This window comes from Schistocerca serialis, chromosome 4 (assembly GCF_023864345.2).
Source record: "Schistocerca serialis cubense isolate TAMUIC-IGC-003099 chromosome 4, iqSchSeri2.2, whole genome shotgun sequence".
In the NCBI taxonomy this organism is placed as follows: domain Eukaryota; kingdom Metazoa; phylum Arthropoda; class Insecta; order Orthoptera; family Acrididae; genus Schistocerca; species Schistocerca serialis.
The window spans coordinates 824,704,530-824,719,182 of NC_064641.1; the positions used below are offsets into that span (position 1 = coordinate 824,704,530).

Below are 14,653 nucleotides of genomic sequence, written 5' to 3' on the forward strand. Positions count from 1 at the left end.
TCGTAACAATGAAAGAGGCATAGAGACAGCAGAGGTATACGTAGACAAATGTATTATGTGAACCTAGGATGGTTGGAACTTAAACGGTGGCAACTATTTATTCACAACCGATACAAAAGAATTACATATTTCCACCTGCTACTGTCCTTCAGAGTAGTCACGAACGTTGTGTAGAACCCGTTGCCAGCGATGTGGAAGGCGTAGTATACCGTTACCAGAGCCTGTTCTGTTGATGGTATGAATGGAGCGGTCTACTGCGTGTCGAATCTCTGGGACAGTTCTGAAGAGAATGCCACGAAGTGGTTCCTTCATCTTCGGAATTATATCAAAGTCACAATGATTTAAGTCCGGGAAGTATGGTGGATGATACAGTACTTCCCAGTCCCACCGACCGAACAGAGCAGCCACAGCTTGCGCTGTATGCGCCCGCGCATTGTCGTGCAAACTGATGGGTGGGTTGCGCAGAAAGTGTTGTCAATTCTTTCGCAAAGCTGTTCGCAGATGATGCTCCAAAAACGAACAATAATACTGTGGACTGACGGTCTCCCGTGGAGGAACGTAATGCGTTAGGATAATACCATCACAGTCGTACACGAGAATCACCATAACTTTCACCATACTGGGGCTCTGACGCACTTTCGACTTTCGCGGCGACCCATAATGACACTATTCGTTGGATTGTGGTTTGAGTTTTGGCTTCAGAACTGCTCCAGAGATTCGACAGGCAGTACACCGCTCCAATTGCACCATCAACAGAACAGTCCCTGCTAACGGTATACTACGCCTTCCACATCGCTGGCAACGGGTTCTACACAGCGCTGGTGACTACTTTGAAGGACAGTAACAGGTGCAAACATCTGACTCTTTTGTATCGGTTGTGAATAAATAGTTGCCACTTTGTAAGTTCCAACCTTCGTATAATCCCAATCTAGAGGTACGTACAGGCAAGCTTTGCAAGGCGTTCTTAGTGTACGAGCTTCATTGAATATAATGTTCGCTCAAGCTATATTTGCTATAGACTGTTGGTCATCAGCCGGCCGAAGTGGCCGAGCGGTTATAGGCGCTACAGTCTGGAACCGTGCGACCGCTACGGTCGCAGGTTCGAATCCTGCCTCGGGCATGGATGTGTGTGATGTCCTTAGGTTAGTTAGGCTTAAGTAGTTCTAAGTACTAGGCGACTGATGACTTCAGCAGTTGAGTCCCATAGCGCTCAGAGCCATTTGAACCATTTTGTTGGTCATCCGTGGCTGCTCGAGCTGGAACTCTTCTGTTCGCTGGAACTCTTTCTCGGTCTGGACTTTTGCCTTGTTTGACGTTTGAGCGCCTCTGTATATGACACTTGGGGATCGTTGCTTACAGATGGTACGTGACTGCGTAGCTTTTTACCTCCAATTCGCAATTGATGAGCACGAAATCAGCGGTTTCCCATGCGTGTCACATCTTAATGGACTAACGAAACAGGCTTGCATTTCCACCTGCTACCTACAGCTGATATTCATATCTAGAGGAGTTTGGCAATCTTTCATGGCTTTCTCACTACAAAGTGATATAAATTATAATAGTGCTATGCATCAGGCAACTTAATTCTACTAAGAAGTACATAATCATACTTCCGTTATGTAACCTCACATCCCATAAACAGGTGAGGAGAGGCATGCCTGTAAATAGATTTTTAAGAGATTCCAGAGTCAATCCTGCGTGATTTGACGTAAATGTAGAAGATTAGTATGCAGTGTGCCGCACGATGCGTTAGCACTTCCGTGGAGTGGGAAAGCAGTCACTCATCCTGTGTGCCAGTCGTAATATGCTGCTGGAGCGGGTGAAACGTGTTCCGGTAGAACAAGAAAGCAGCTAAGTGAATGTTATCACTCGTGGCTTTGTGCTCACCGCACGGCGGCACGTTTCGCTTATCGCGCTGCGTATCCATTGCGTATCCTGCAGCAACAAATCGTACTGCGCTGACCGCAGCGAGCGAGCTGTACGACCGCAAGTGCGGCAGATAACCAAACCAGCCCACCGCAATCGCCGCGGCTGCAGCCGGATCCGCGAGCGCGCGTGGGAACCGGGCTGGACAGCGGAACGCGGGCTCCTTCCACGCCATTGCAACACGTGTAGTTACGGAGATAATTGTCGTAGAGACGGCGGGATGTTTGGCGCGGCCGCTCATACAGCAAAGCAAAATCATCCGACAGCCCGTCCTCAGAGGCGTCTGCGATATAGCACGGAGAACTTGAGAGACCAGAATCATGCCCCACCTGCGTTACAGGGCAAATACCTTCACCTGTTATTACAAAAGGTGTAACATTATCTCACTAAATGACATCCGATACTCCATGGACGTCTCTATGTACTGTAGCTAGAAGAGACTAGACAGGTATTGTCCTAGGCAGGTATTGTCTTTCCTAAGATTTTGTGATTACGAACGTACGTTTTATACGAGGTATGTGAGAAAAAAAATGAGACTGACTTTTTTATCTTAAAAAGTTTCTTTTTTTTCAAATAACAATATTCTCCCTTTCTAAGCAGTTCACTTCGACAGCTACACTACTGGCCATTAAAATTGCAACACCACGAAGATGACGTGCAACAGACGCGAAATTTAACCAAGAAGATGCTGTGATATGCAAATGATTAGCTTTTCAGAGCATTCACACAAGGTTGGCGCCGGTGGCGACACCTACAACGTGCTTACATGAGGAAAGTTTCCAACCGATTTCTCATACACAAACAGCAGTTGACCGGCGTTGTTTGGTGAAACGTTGTTGTGATGCCTCGTGTAAGGAGGAAAAAAGCGTACCATTACGTTTCCGACTTTGATAAAGATCGGATTGTAGCCTATCGCGATTGCGGTTTATCTTATCGCGACATTGCTGCTCGCGTTAGTCGAGATCCAATGACTGTTAGCAGAATATGGAATCAGTGGGTTCGGGGGGGGGGGGGGGGGGGGGGTAATACGGAACGCCGTCCTCGATCCCAACGGCCTCGTATCACTAGCAGTCGAGATGACAGGCATCTTATCCGCATGGCTGTAACGGATCGTGCGGCCACGTCTCTATCGTTGAGTCAACAGATGGGAAAGTTTGCAAGACAACAACCACCTGCACGAACAGTTTGCAGCAACATGGGCTATCAGCTCGGAGACCAGGGCTGCGGTTACCCTTGACGCTGCATCACAGACAGGAGCGCCTGCGAAGGTGTACTCAACGACGAATGTGGGTGCAGGAATAGCAAAACGTCATTTTTTCGGACGAATCCAGGTTCTGTTTACAGCATCATGATGGTCGCATCATGATTGGCGACATCGCGGTGAACGCACATTGGAAGCGTGTATTCGTCATAGCCATACTGGCTTATCACCCGGCATGATGGTATGGAGTGCCATTGGTTACACGTCTCGGTCACCTCTTGTTCGCACTGACGGCACTTTGAACAGTGGAAGTTACAGTTCAGATGTGTTACGACCCGTGGCTCATTCGATCCCTGCGAAACCCTACATTTCAACAGGATAATGCACGACCGCATGTTGTAGGTCCTGTACGGGCCTTTCTGGATACACGAAATGTTCGACTGCTGCCCTGGCCTGCACATTCTCCAGATCTCTCACCAACTGAAAACGTCTTGTCAATGGTAGCCGAGCGACTGGCTCGTTACAAAAAAATGGTTCAAATGGCTCTGAGCACTATGGGACTCAACTGCTGAGGTCATTAGTCCCCTAGAACTTAGAACTAGTTAAACCTAACTAACCTAAGGACATCACAAACATCCATGCCCGAGGCAGGATTCGAACCTGCGACCGTAGCGGTCTTGCGGTTCCAGACTGCAGCGCCTTTAACCGCACGGCCACTTCGGCCGGCGCTGGCTCGTTACAATACGCCAGTCACTACTCTTGATGAACCGTGGTATCATGTTGACGCTGCATGGCCAGCTGTTCCTGCACACGCCATCCAAGCTCTGTTTGACTCAATGTCCAGGCGTATCAAGGCCGTTATTACGGCCAGAGGTGGTTGTTCTCGGTACTGATTTCTCAGGAGCTATGCACCCAAATTGCGTGAAAATGTAATCAGATGTCAGTTCTAGTGTAATATATTTGTCCAATGAATACCCATTTATCATCTGCATTTCTTCTTGGTGTAGCAATTTTAACAGCCAGTAGTGTATATACTGGCGGAGTCGTTGTTCCCAGTCTTAGTAGCAGTGCTACAAGGCTTCATTGGGCCTTTAACGTGTCGGTCAAACTTTTTTGAATGTTATACAGAGTCCCAAAATGCTGTCCTTTTAAGACATTCACAATTTCGGAAACAGAAAAAAGTCACAAGGACTCAGATCAAGTGAAACGAGGTGCTGTGGAACAACAGGAATGCCTTTCAAGGTCAAAAATTCCGTGATGGTAGTGACCGCGTGACACTGGCATAATGTAGCATCCACTTGTCTGCAATGTCTTGTCTCACTTGATTCACCCTTTTCCTGAGCCTTTAAAGGACGTCTTTATAAAATACGTGGTTGTAAGTTTGTCCTGGAGGTCTGATCTCACAAGAGCATGCACACGTCCGACATTTTCGTCGGTGTTTGAAGTTGAAGGCCTCACTGAACGAGGTTCGTCTTAAACGTGTTCTTGAACTTCCAAAAATGATTTGTGCCAGCGAAACACTTGTGCTCTTGATACGGAATGTTCCCCACAGATCTGTTTCAAAGGTCACACTTGTGGATTCCCCAATTTAAACACAAACTTGATACCATAACGTTGCTCTAAACTCCGCCGTTCCCTCTGCGTGACGCGCAACAGAAACACAACTTCACTGATGGCGCCCTCAGAAATCACGTGATGGCTGTTCGGAGGTGAAACTCGGCCTGAGCATCTAGAAGGGATGAACACACCGGTCTACACAAGTAGAACAACACAGTGTTACCAGATCGATCGCAGTGTTTCACTCTCATTACTTTTCTCACAGACATTGCACAACATGTATAATAAGTGAATAAGTTTTATCGGTGCAGGAAACACTATTTGGCGAGTTCAGTTTTAAGTTTCGACTAGTGTGGTTTGTCGGTACTGAATCGCCCGTTAGGGAGAGTACACGGAGCTGTAGCTGGTGTGGTTTGTGATATAGTTTGATCTACGAATAATTTTGTAAATCTACGTTCTTCAGCTGTCAGAGGCAGATGTTTTAAGTTATGTTGTTTCTATGGAAAATTAAGTGTTCGATACTAATGTAGTATTAGTAGTTTCATCCATCCGTGGCCACTTCACGTCTACATCTACACTCCTGGAAATGGAAAAAAGAACACATTGACACCGGTGTGTCAGACCCACCATACTTGCTCCGGACACTGCGAGAGGGCTGTACAAGCAATGATCACACGCACGGCACAGCGGACACACCAGGAACCGCGGTGTTGGCCGTCGAATGGCGCTAGCTGCGCAGCATTTGTGCACCGCCGCCGTCAGTGTCAGCCAGTTTGCCGTGGCATAGGGAGCTCCATCGCAGTCTTTAACACTGGTAGCATGCCGCGACAGCGTGGACGTGAACCGTATGTGCAGTTGACGGACTTTGAGCGAGGGCGTATAGTGGGCATGCGGGAGGCCGGGTGGACGTACCGCCGAATTGCTCAACACGTGGGGCGTGAGGTCTCCACAGTACATCGATGTTGTCGCCAGTGGTCGGCGGAAGGTGCACGTGCCCGTCGACCTGGGACCGGACCGCAGCGACGCACGGATGCACGCCAAGACCGTAGGATCCTACGCAGTGCCGTAGGGGACCGCACCGCCACTTCCCAGCAAATTAGGAACACTGTTGCTCCTGGGGTATCGGCGAGGACCATTCGCAACCGTCTCCATGAAGCTGGGCTACGGTCCCGCACACCGTTAGGCCATCTTCCGCTCACGCCCCAACATCGTGCAGCCCGCCTCCAGTGGTGTCGCGACAGGCGTGAATGGAGGGACGAATGGAGACGTGTTGTCTTCAGCGATGAGAGTCGCTTCTGCCTTGATGCCAATGATGGTCGTATACGTGTTTGGCGCCGTGCAGGTGAGCGCCACAATCAGGACTGCATACGACCGAGGCACACAGGGCCAACACCCGGCATCATGGTGTGGGGAGCGATCTCCTACACTGGCCGTGCACCACTGGTGATCGTCGAGGGGACACTGAATAGTGCACGGTACATCCAAACCGTCATCGAACCCATCGTTCTACCATTCCTAGACCGGCAAGGGAACTTGCTGTTCCAACAGGACAATGCACGTCCGCATGTATCCCGTGCCACCCAACGTGCTCTAGAAGGTGTAAGTCAACTACCCTGGCCAGCAAGATCTCCGGATCTGTCCCCCATTGAGCATGTTTGGGACTGGATGAAGCGTCGTCTCACGCGGTCTGCACGTCCAGCACGAACGCTGGTCCAACTGAGGCGCCAGGTGGAAATGGCATGGCAAGCCGTTCCACAGGACTACATCCAGCATCTCTACGATCGTCTCCATGGGAGAATAGCAGCCTGCATTGCTGCGAAAGGTGGATATACACTGTACTAGTGCCGACATTGTGCATGCTCTGTTGCCTGTGTCTATGTGCCTGTGGTTCTGTCAGTGTGATCATGTGATGTATCTGACCCCAGGAATGTGTCAATAAAGTTTCCCCTTCCTGGGAGAATGAATTCACGGTGTTCTTATTTCAATTTCCAGGAGTGTATAATCTGCAAGCCACCGTACAGTCTATGACGGAGAGTACTTCAAGTACCACTATCTCCTCCCATCCCTTCCTTCCTCCCTCCCTTCCTCCCCCAACCCCCACCCCCTCCCCCTTCCCCGTTCATTGAGGAACGCCGCATGGGAAGAATGACAGTCGGTAAACCTCCGTATTAGCTATAATTTCTCTGCTGCACTAGTTATCGTCATTTCATGAGGCGTATACGGGAGGAAACGATATCTTTCACGGCTCTTCCCGGAAGTCACTCTCTCGGAATTTCAGTAATAAACCTTTTCGTGATGTACACTCTCTCTCTTGCAGCGCCTGTCATTGGAGTTTGTTGAACATATCCGTAATATATGAATGCAGAGTATCGCGGCGATAACATTGAATGAAATGTTCTCGAGTTTCCAACCGCATCAATTGCTTAAAAGTACACGAGCTTTCGGCCAAGCACTCCTTGGCCATTGTCAAGTGTTATGACTGCCAGTGGGCTGTTGGTGCGCCCTTATATACGCTAGCTGCCGGCTGTGACGTCACTGGTGCCCGTGACATTGCCATATATGGGCATGTTTTGAGTCGGCGTTCGATGTGCCGTCTTCAACTGCGCGATCAGTGGATCCCACGCAGCGCTGAGCTGCAAGCCACCGTCTCTATTCAGGGTGTTTGCGGTAATTTTTATTTCAATAGCTTCCTTTATTAAACTACCCCCGAAGCCGTTAGTGCGAGCCACGACAGAGGTATCGTCAAATGTTATGTGGTGACCGTTTTATAACGCACGCTCAGCTATCGCAGATTTCTCTGGATAGCGTAGGCGATACCTCTCATGTTCTTTCCTGCGTTGTTCCACAGTGCGCACTGTTTGTCCGATGTACTTCTGGCCACACTCACAAGGTATTTCGTAGACTCTATGTGTTCTGAGACCAACTGCGTCTTTAACTGGTCTCAGTAATTGACGGATTTTCGTTGGAGGTCTGAAGATTGATTTGATCTTGTGTCTTTTCAACAGGCGGCTTATCTTGCCCGACACAGAGCCACAGAATGGCAGCAAAGCAAGGTTCTTCTCCTGATCTTCGTCGGTGTTCTTATTCTGATATTTCCCAGAAATCACTTCTTTCACATGATGGGCGCTGTAGCCGCTATTCCTGAAAACCTTGCGTAGGTGACTCAGCTCATGGGACGATACCTCTGTCCTGGCTCGCACTAACGCCTTTTGGGACAGTTTAATAAAGGAAGATATTGAAATAAAAATTTCCGTAAACACCCTGATTAGAGACGGTGGCTTGCAGCTCAGCGCTGCATGGGATCCAGCGATCGCGCGGTTGAAGACGGCACATCGAACGCCGACTCAAAACATGCCCATATATGGCAATATCACGGGCACCAATGGCGTCACAGCCGGCAGCTAGCGTATATAATGGCGCACCAACAGCCCACTGGCAGTCATAACACTTGGCTTGGTTCAAATGGCTCTGAGCACTATGGGACTCAACTTCTGAGGTCATCAGTCCCCTAGAACTTAGAACTACTTAAACCTAACTAACCTAGGGACATCACACACATCCACGCAGGCAGGATTCGAACCTGCGGCCGTAGCGGTCTCGCGGTTCCAGACTGTAGCGCCTAGAACCGCACGGCCACTCCGGCCGACATAACACTCGACAATGGCCAAGGAGTGCTTGGCCGAGAGCTCGTGTAGTTTTAAGCAATTGACGCGATTGGAAACTCGAGAACATTTTATTCATATCCGTAATAGTTTCGCGCAGACTGAACGATCTCTTGATGAAACTCGCCGCTCTTTATTAGATCCTGGTTCTCTCTGTTCTTAATCCAACCTGGTAAGGATCTCAGACTGACGAGCAATACCCAAGAATTAGTCGAAAAAGTGTTTCGTGGGCCACTTCTTACGCGGATGAATTACATTTTCTAACCATTCGCCCTACGAATCTCTGCCTGGTACCTCCTATACCTACATTTCTTTTATGTGGTCATTCCTGTTTGCGTCGCTTCGGATGGTTTCTCGTAGATAATTTACGACAGTTAGGTTTTCCAATGATAATGCAATCGTAGAGTAGCGGATTTCTTCACCAGTTTATGCGCAGTATGTTTCGTATGTCAGTTTCTACACCAGTCATCAATCTTCTATAGGTCTCCCTGTAGTTAGTTACAGACTTCTACTGTTGTTACTTTCTGATATAAAACTGCATCGTCTACGAAGAGCCATATGGGGCTTCTGAGATTATCCACCAGATCATTTATACGTCCTAAGACAAAAAAAAAAAATACACCACGAAGGAATATCCGAATTGGACGAAAATCGGTAAATGTGACGCACATGTCCAGACAAACAAATGATTACAATTTCAGAAAATTTGGAGATGATTTATTTAACAGAAAGAGGCTCACAAGCTGTGCAAGTCAAAAAGGCACTGGCTCACTTATGGCTATTAGGCAAGCAGTTTTTCGGCTTGACTTTGATTGATAGAGTTGTTGGATGTCTCCTGAAGGAAACAGTGCCAAATTCTGTTCAACTGGCGCGTTAGATCTTCAAAATCTCGAGCTGGCTAGAGTGTTCTCCCCATAAAGCTTCGAACGTTCTCAATTAGGGAAAGACCCAGGGACCTAGCTGGCCAAGGCAGATTTTGAAAAGAGCGAAGACAAGCACTAGAAACTGTCGCCGTGTGCGGACAAGCATTACCTTGCTGAAATGAAACCCAGGATGGGTTCTCATGATGGGCAACAAAAGGAGGCGTAGAATATCGTGGACGTACCGCTATGCTGTAACACTGCCGCGGATGGCAACCAAAGGAGTCCTGCTATCAAACGATATGGTACCCACACAATCACTCCCAGATGTTGAGCCATATGGCGGGTGACAGTCAGGTTGATATCCCATCATCGTTCGGGGTGTCTCCAGATACGTCTTCACTGGTGGGGCTCAGTTCGAAGCGGGACTAGTCACTGAAGACAATTCTACTTCAGTCAGTGAGATTTCAGGGAAGATGTGTCTTGAGACGCCCCAGACAGTGTTGGGATGACAACCTGTCGCCCGCCATGCAGATCGATAACGAGGAGTGATGGTCTAGGATGCCAATTCTTTTCATGGCAGGATCCCTTTGCTCATCATCTGAATTTATGAAACTCTTCCTCTTGAATAAATCATCAGTTTTGTTTCTGAAAGTGTAATCATTTATATGTATGTACACGTTCGTCCCATCTACCGATTTCCATCCCATTCGGATAATTCCTTCGTGCTGCTTTGTTTTTATTCTTTCCTTCTTAAACTGTATACGTTCAAACAGTAAAGGTCCCATTACACTTTCGTGGGGCACTCCAAAAATTGCCTTTACATCCGTCCGATACTCGGTAAGCTGGAATATTTTTTGCTAAACTACAAGGCGAAACTGTATCGAAAGCCTTTTCTAAGTCAAGGAACGCGGCTTCAACCTGGGTGCCAACGTCTACGAACAGAGTGAACTGAGTTTCGCAAGATCACTGTTTACAGAAACAATATTGGCAACCCATGTTGCCAAGATTGTTTCAGCTACGCTGCAGAAGTTTCACTCGGAAGCCATAAAGCATTCTCCATACAGTCCCAATCTCCATGCGATTTCCTTATTTTTGGAGACCTGAAGAAAGAGATTCGTGGACGTCGATTTGCTTCGGACGAAGAGATGCACGCTTGGATACAATCTTGCCTACAAACATTTTTCCATGAAGACATTGACTGTGCTGTCTCACATGGCGATTAATGTATCAACAGCTATAGCCATTACTTTTGAAATAGTTCAGTTTATTTACTTTTTCCATCTGTCTCGTTTTCATATGACTGCCCCTTACACAATAGTCCATCGGCGAAACAGTATCAATTAGTTCAGAGAATCTAATTTTTCAGCAATAATTTTTACACAATTCCTCAGCTACCATGTTGGCTTCTGCAACAGCCAGAGAGCGGCCCTTGTGAAAGTAATGCGTTCTACAGCATCAAACTGTGCGCACCGACCATGTTATGTGTCGACTGATACGTGTCGAACAGCGCTCTGCTGAAAATTTCTTATCTTTAGATGGCTACTGTCGTGATGTATCATCTAGTGATATTCGTCTCACCAAATAACTTGTTTCCATTGTCCTATACACCAGTCTTGATGTTACATGAAACAATGAAGATGTATCACTGTCCATCCAAACCGGACATCGCTGTAGCAACAGGGCACACATTTGATTCGTCCGCTACAAATCCTCATCTGTAGCATACGTAGTGCCCTGAAACACTTGCACGTTGTTAGCACTCCACACCACTCTTCTTTGTTCCGCAGATGTCGCCTGTATGTTTTACATAAAGAAAAGTTTGCTTTATCCACATCTTTGAGTAAAACAAAGCCACTGGCTCGTCATGCACAGTAGGTATCACTAACTACAGTAACATACGAACAAACTTCACACATACAACGTTGTGGCATTAAGCAAGTTCACTTAATTCACTTGTTACTGCACATGCACGGTGGTCTGTTGCACACATTCCTTAACAGGTAACATGCGCCCCATGTGATCTAAGCGTGGTAATTTCAAAACAGAGCGGTGGTCATACAGAATTCTGACAGATGTACATAGTCTGAGGAATGACTTTTATATAATGTAATGATTTAATACTTGCCTGATGGAAAAACGGACAAAAGTGTGGAAGTACACGTCATGATAAAAGACCAGGGGCGGTTCTAGCACCAAAGTCATGATCTCTGATAAGAAAAGACCAGTGACACGATAAGAGTTCAAATGGCTCTGAGCACTATGGGACTCAACTGCTGAGGTCATTAGTCCCCTAGAACTTAGAACTAGTTAAACCTAACTAACCTAAGGACATCACAAACATCCATGCCCGAGGCAGGATTCGAACCTGCGACCGTAGCGGTCTTGCGGTTCCAGACTGCAGCGCCTTTAACCGCACGGCCACTTCGGCCGGCGACACGATAAGAGTACACCTCAAGCAACTGTGCAAGTTGTCAGTAAGATCGGCCTTCCCCCCTTGCCCCCACCCCCACAGGGACCACACAGCCTATCTATACACTAAAAACAATTGTCTGTGGTACATTCAAGGTCACCCCCTCCCCCGCGTTGCCTCTGGACCAACAGGATGGCTTAAAAAGGCGGCAAACTCCTGGACTAATAGGAGTCAAGCTACCCCTTGCTCCTTTTATTACTACAGCAAATACGTAGGCCTCCTCATTGTCGATCTGTACGTCGGAGTAAGAGGAAGGATCATGGAGCGCCAGCAGCAGAGTTATGCTACTTAAAAAATGGTGGCAAATATTACCATAATTCTTGATGTACGATGCTTTGATATTAGGCAGTGTGTGGCTGAATTACTGTAATTTTATGACGTCATGGCACACTCTACAAAACTGTTGAAAATGTTAGTGTGACAGAAAGTTATCCAGCTTAAAAATCCAAGCCAGTACTACCATAACTAATGGTCCAAAATAGTTCGTTCAAGTTTCTTATCTTAGTTAATACAAATAGCAGCAAGATATTGGGTATTTTCTGAAAGCACTACACCTCCCGTTGCTGTTTACAGTTTTAGCCGATTTCTCCATACACATACTGTAAGTATGTGATTGAGTGCCTACCACAATATTATATTTAAACACATTACATCGACATCCCATGTTGCTCATCTACCACAGGTGTGATATTTTAACAGATACACCAACATCTCAAGTTAACAATTTCCACAGACCTTTATTTAACAACAAGTACACACTTGATAAGTGCCAAGTCTACATTCTACCTACATTATAAGTGTACGACGTTACTATAAGGGTGCCCATAATAGATTTACAAATAACTGTGAAAAATCCACACACGCAACATCGCTAAATTCGCACTGTAAAAACAATCACCCCTAAGAATGACGCTGCTAAGTACGAAATCTACATTACCTCCACATCAGTATTGTGCATGAGACTTGATTATAAGACTGCCTCAAGTGGACTCGTAAATAACTACGGAAAAATCTGAGTATATGCATTCACAACACATCACTAAATGCACGCCGGTATTAAAAAATATGATGTCATAGTATGTTAAAACAATAACGTCACTATAACATTGGCCGTAACAGACTTGTAAATAACGACTTAAAATCTGACGTAGACATACACATCCTTACAAAACATCGCTAAATTTAGCCGGTAAAACAATAATCATCACCACCACTAGCACTGGACACAAGTCCGGATAACTACCACTTTATCCAAGACAATTCGATCTCAGTCATAGCCACTCCTATCACTCCTATCTGAGAAACACAATGTCTCTGTACCTCGCATATATACACCACCTAGCCCGTGGAACTACCGCCACACCTCTATCTGCAATTAAACAGTTTCAAAACGTAAAGAACACACACATTCTTGCTGCCGGTAACCGCCAGAAAACGTCCTACACATACCTCACAAATGGAGAATCCCCTGCCCTGTCTCACTTGGAGTAACTGGCGAACATTCCATGCACTAGTTACTGCAAAAGGCATGCACCTGCCCTCTCCAGTCAACAGTCACAACGCAGACACCGTATACAGGCAACTTTTTTTTATTAAACATATCTCTAAATACTGAAAATATTTCTAGTATTCAGTAGTTTTTAAAATCTCTACATCACAGGTAGGAATCATCTATCAATGTACTGTCTCTTATTTATTTTCGTATGACCTCCACGTGTAGAGAAGAATCGCTTTAGACGCTCATCCTTCGTTGAATACAAATACCCATACGGTCTCGTGTGTAAGTCTTGAACAGTGTATGACAGGGTGCCGTCGTGCTTAAAAATGGTAGTCAAAATTAGCATAATTAATGGTCTAAAAAGGGCTCCTGCAATTTTTGTTTTTTAATTAAAGCAATTAGCAACAAAGTATAAGGTATTTTCTATAACAATGCCACTTCCAATTACTAATTAAAATTTTATCCCATTTCTCGACAAATACCCACTCTAAGTATGAGACTGAGCAGCTACTACAGTGTGATATTCAAACAACGATATCCCACGTAAAACAACTTCCTTGGTGTGAACAAATCCCAAGTTTAACCATTTACACACTGCACCAATTAATAACAATTACACATCTGATCGTACCAAGTCTACATGCTCTTTGCATTATCAAATGTGTGACGTCGCTATACGAGTATTCATAGTAGGTTTACAAATAACTACGAAAAATCCACACACACGACACTGTTAAATTAAAATTTTAAAAGAATATCCTCATCACCTGTAAAAATATGAGGCGCTAAGAACCATGTCCGAATTATCTCTGCACTAGCAGTGTATATGTCACGTCATTGTAACAGTGTCCCTAGTAGACCCATAAATCACTTCGGAAAAATCGGAGTATCTATGCTCACAACACATCGTTAATTGTGCGCTGTAGGCAATTAGCACTATCAGTGTTAAAGAGTGACATCACAGGAGGTTAATAACTTCACAATAAGACGGACCATACAAGACCTGTAAAAAATGACTGAAAAGCCAAAGTACATTCACAATCACAAAACTTTGCTAAATTATTTGCTTGACGTATTCCAATCTCTGTCTTCCTCTACAGTTTTTGCCCTCTACAGCTCCCTCTAGTACCATGGAAGTCATTCCCCCATGTCTTAGCAGATGTCCTATCATCCTGTCCCTTCTCCTTATCAGTGTTTTCCACATATTCCTTTCCTCTCCGATTCTGCGTAGAACCTCCTCATTCCTTACCTTATCAGTCCACCTAATTTTCAACATTCGTCTATAGCACCACATATCAAATGCTTCGATTCTCTTCTGTTACGGTTTTCCCACAGTCCATGTTTCACTACCATACAATGCTGTACTCCAGATGTACATCCTCAGAAATTTCTTCCTCAAATTAAGGCCGGTATTTGATATTAGTAGACTTCTCTTGGCCAGAAATGCCTTTTTTGCCATAGCGAGTCTGCTTTTGA

At 45.9% G+C, this 14,653-nt stretch overlaps 1 protein-coding gene across 1 annotated transcript in view; it reads right to left on the reverse strand.

The window, feature by feature from the left end:
* The window catches only part of LOC126474794 (peroxisomal leader peptide-processing protease-like), a 787,868-nt gene extending 776,450 nt beyond the window's left edge, over positions 1–11,418 (reverse strand). Inside the window, exon 1 of the mRNA XM_050102270.1 lies at positions 11,335–11,418. The gene's annotated coding sequence lies outside the window, so the exon portion shown is untranslated. The remainder of the gene's footprint in view (positions 1–11,334) is intronic.
* Positions 11,419–14,653: the final 3,235 nt, after the last annotated feature.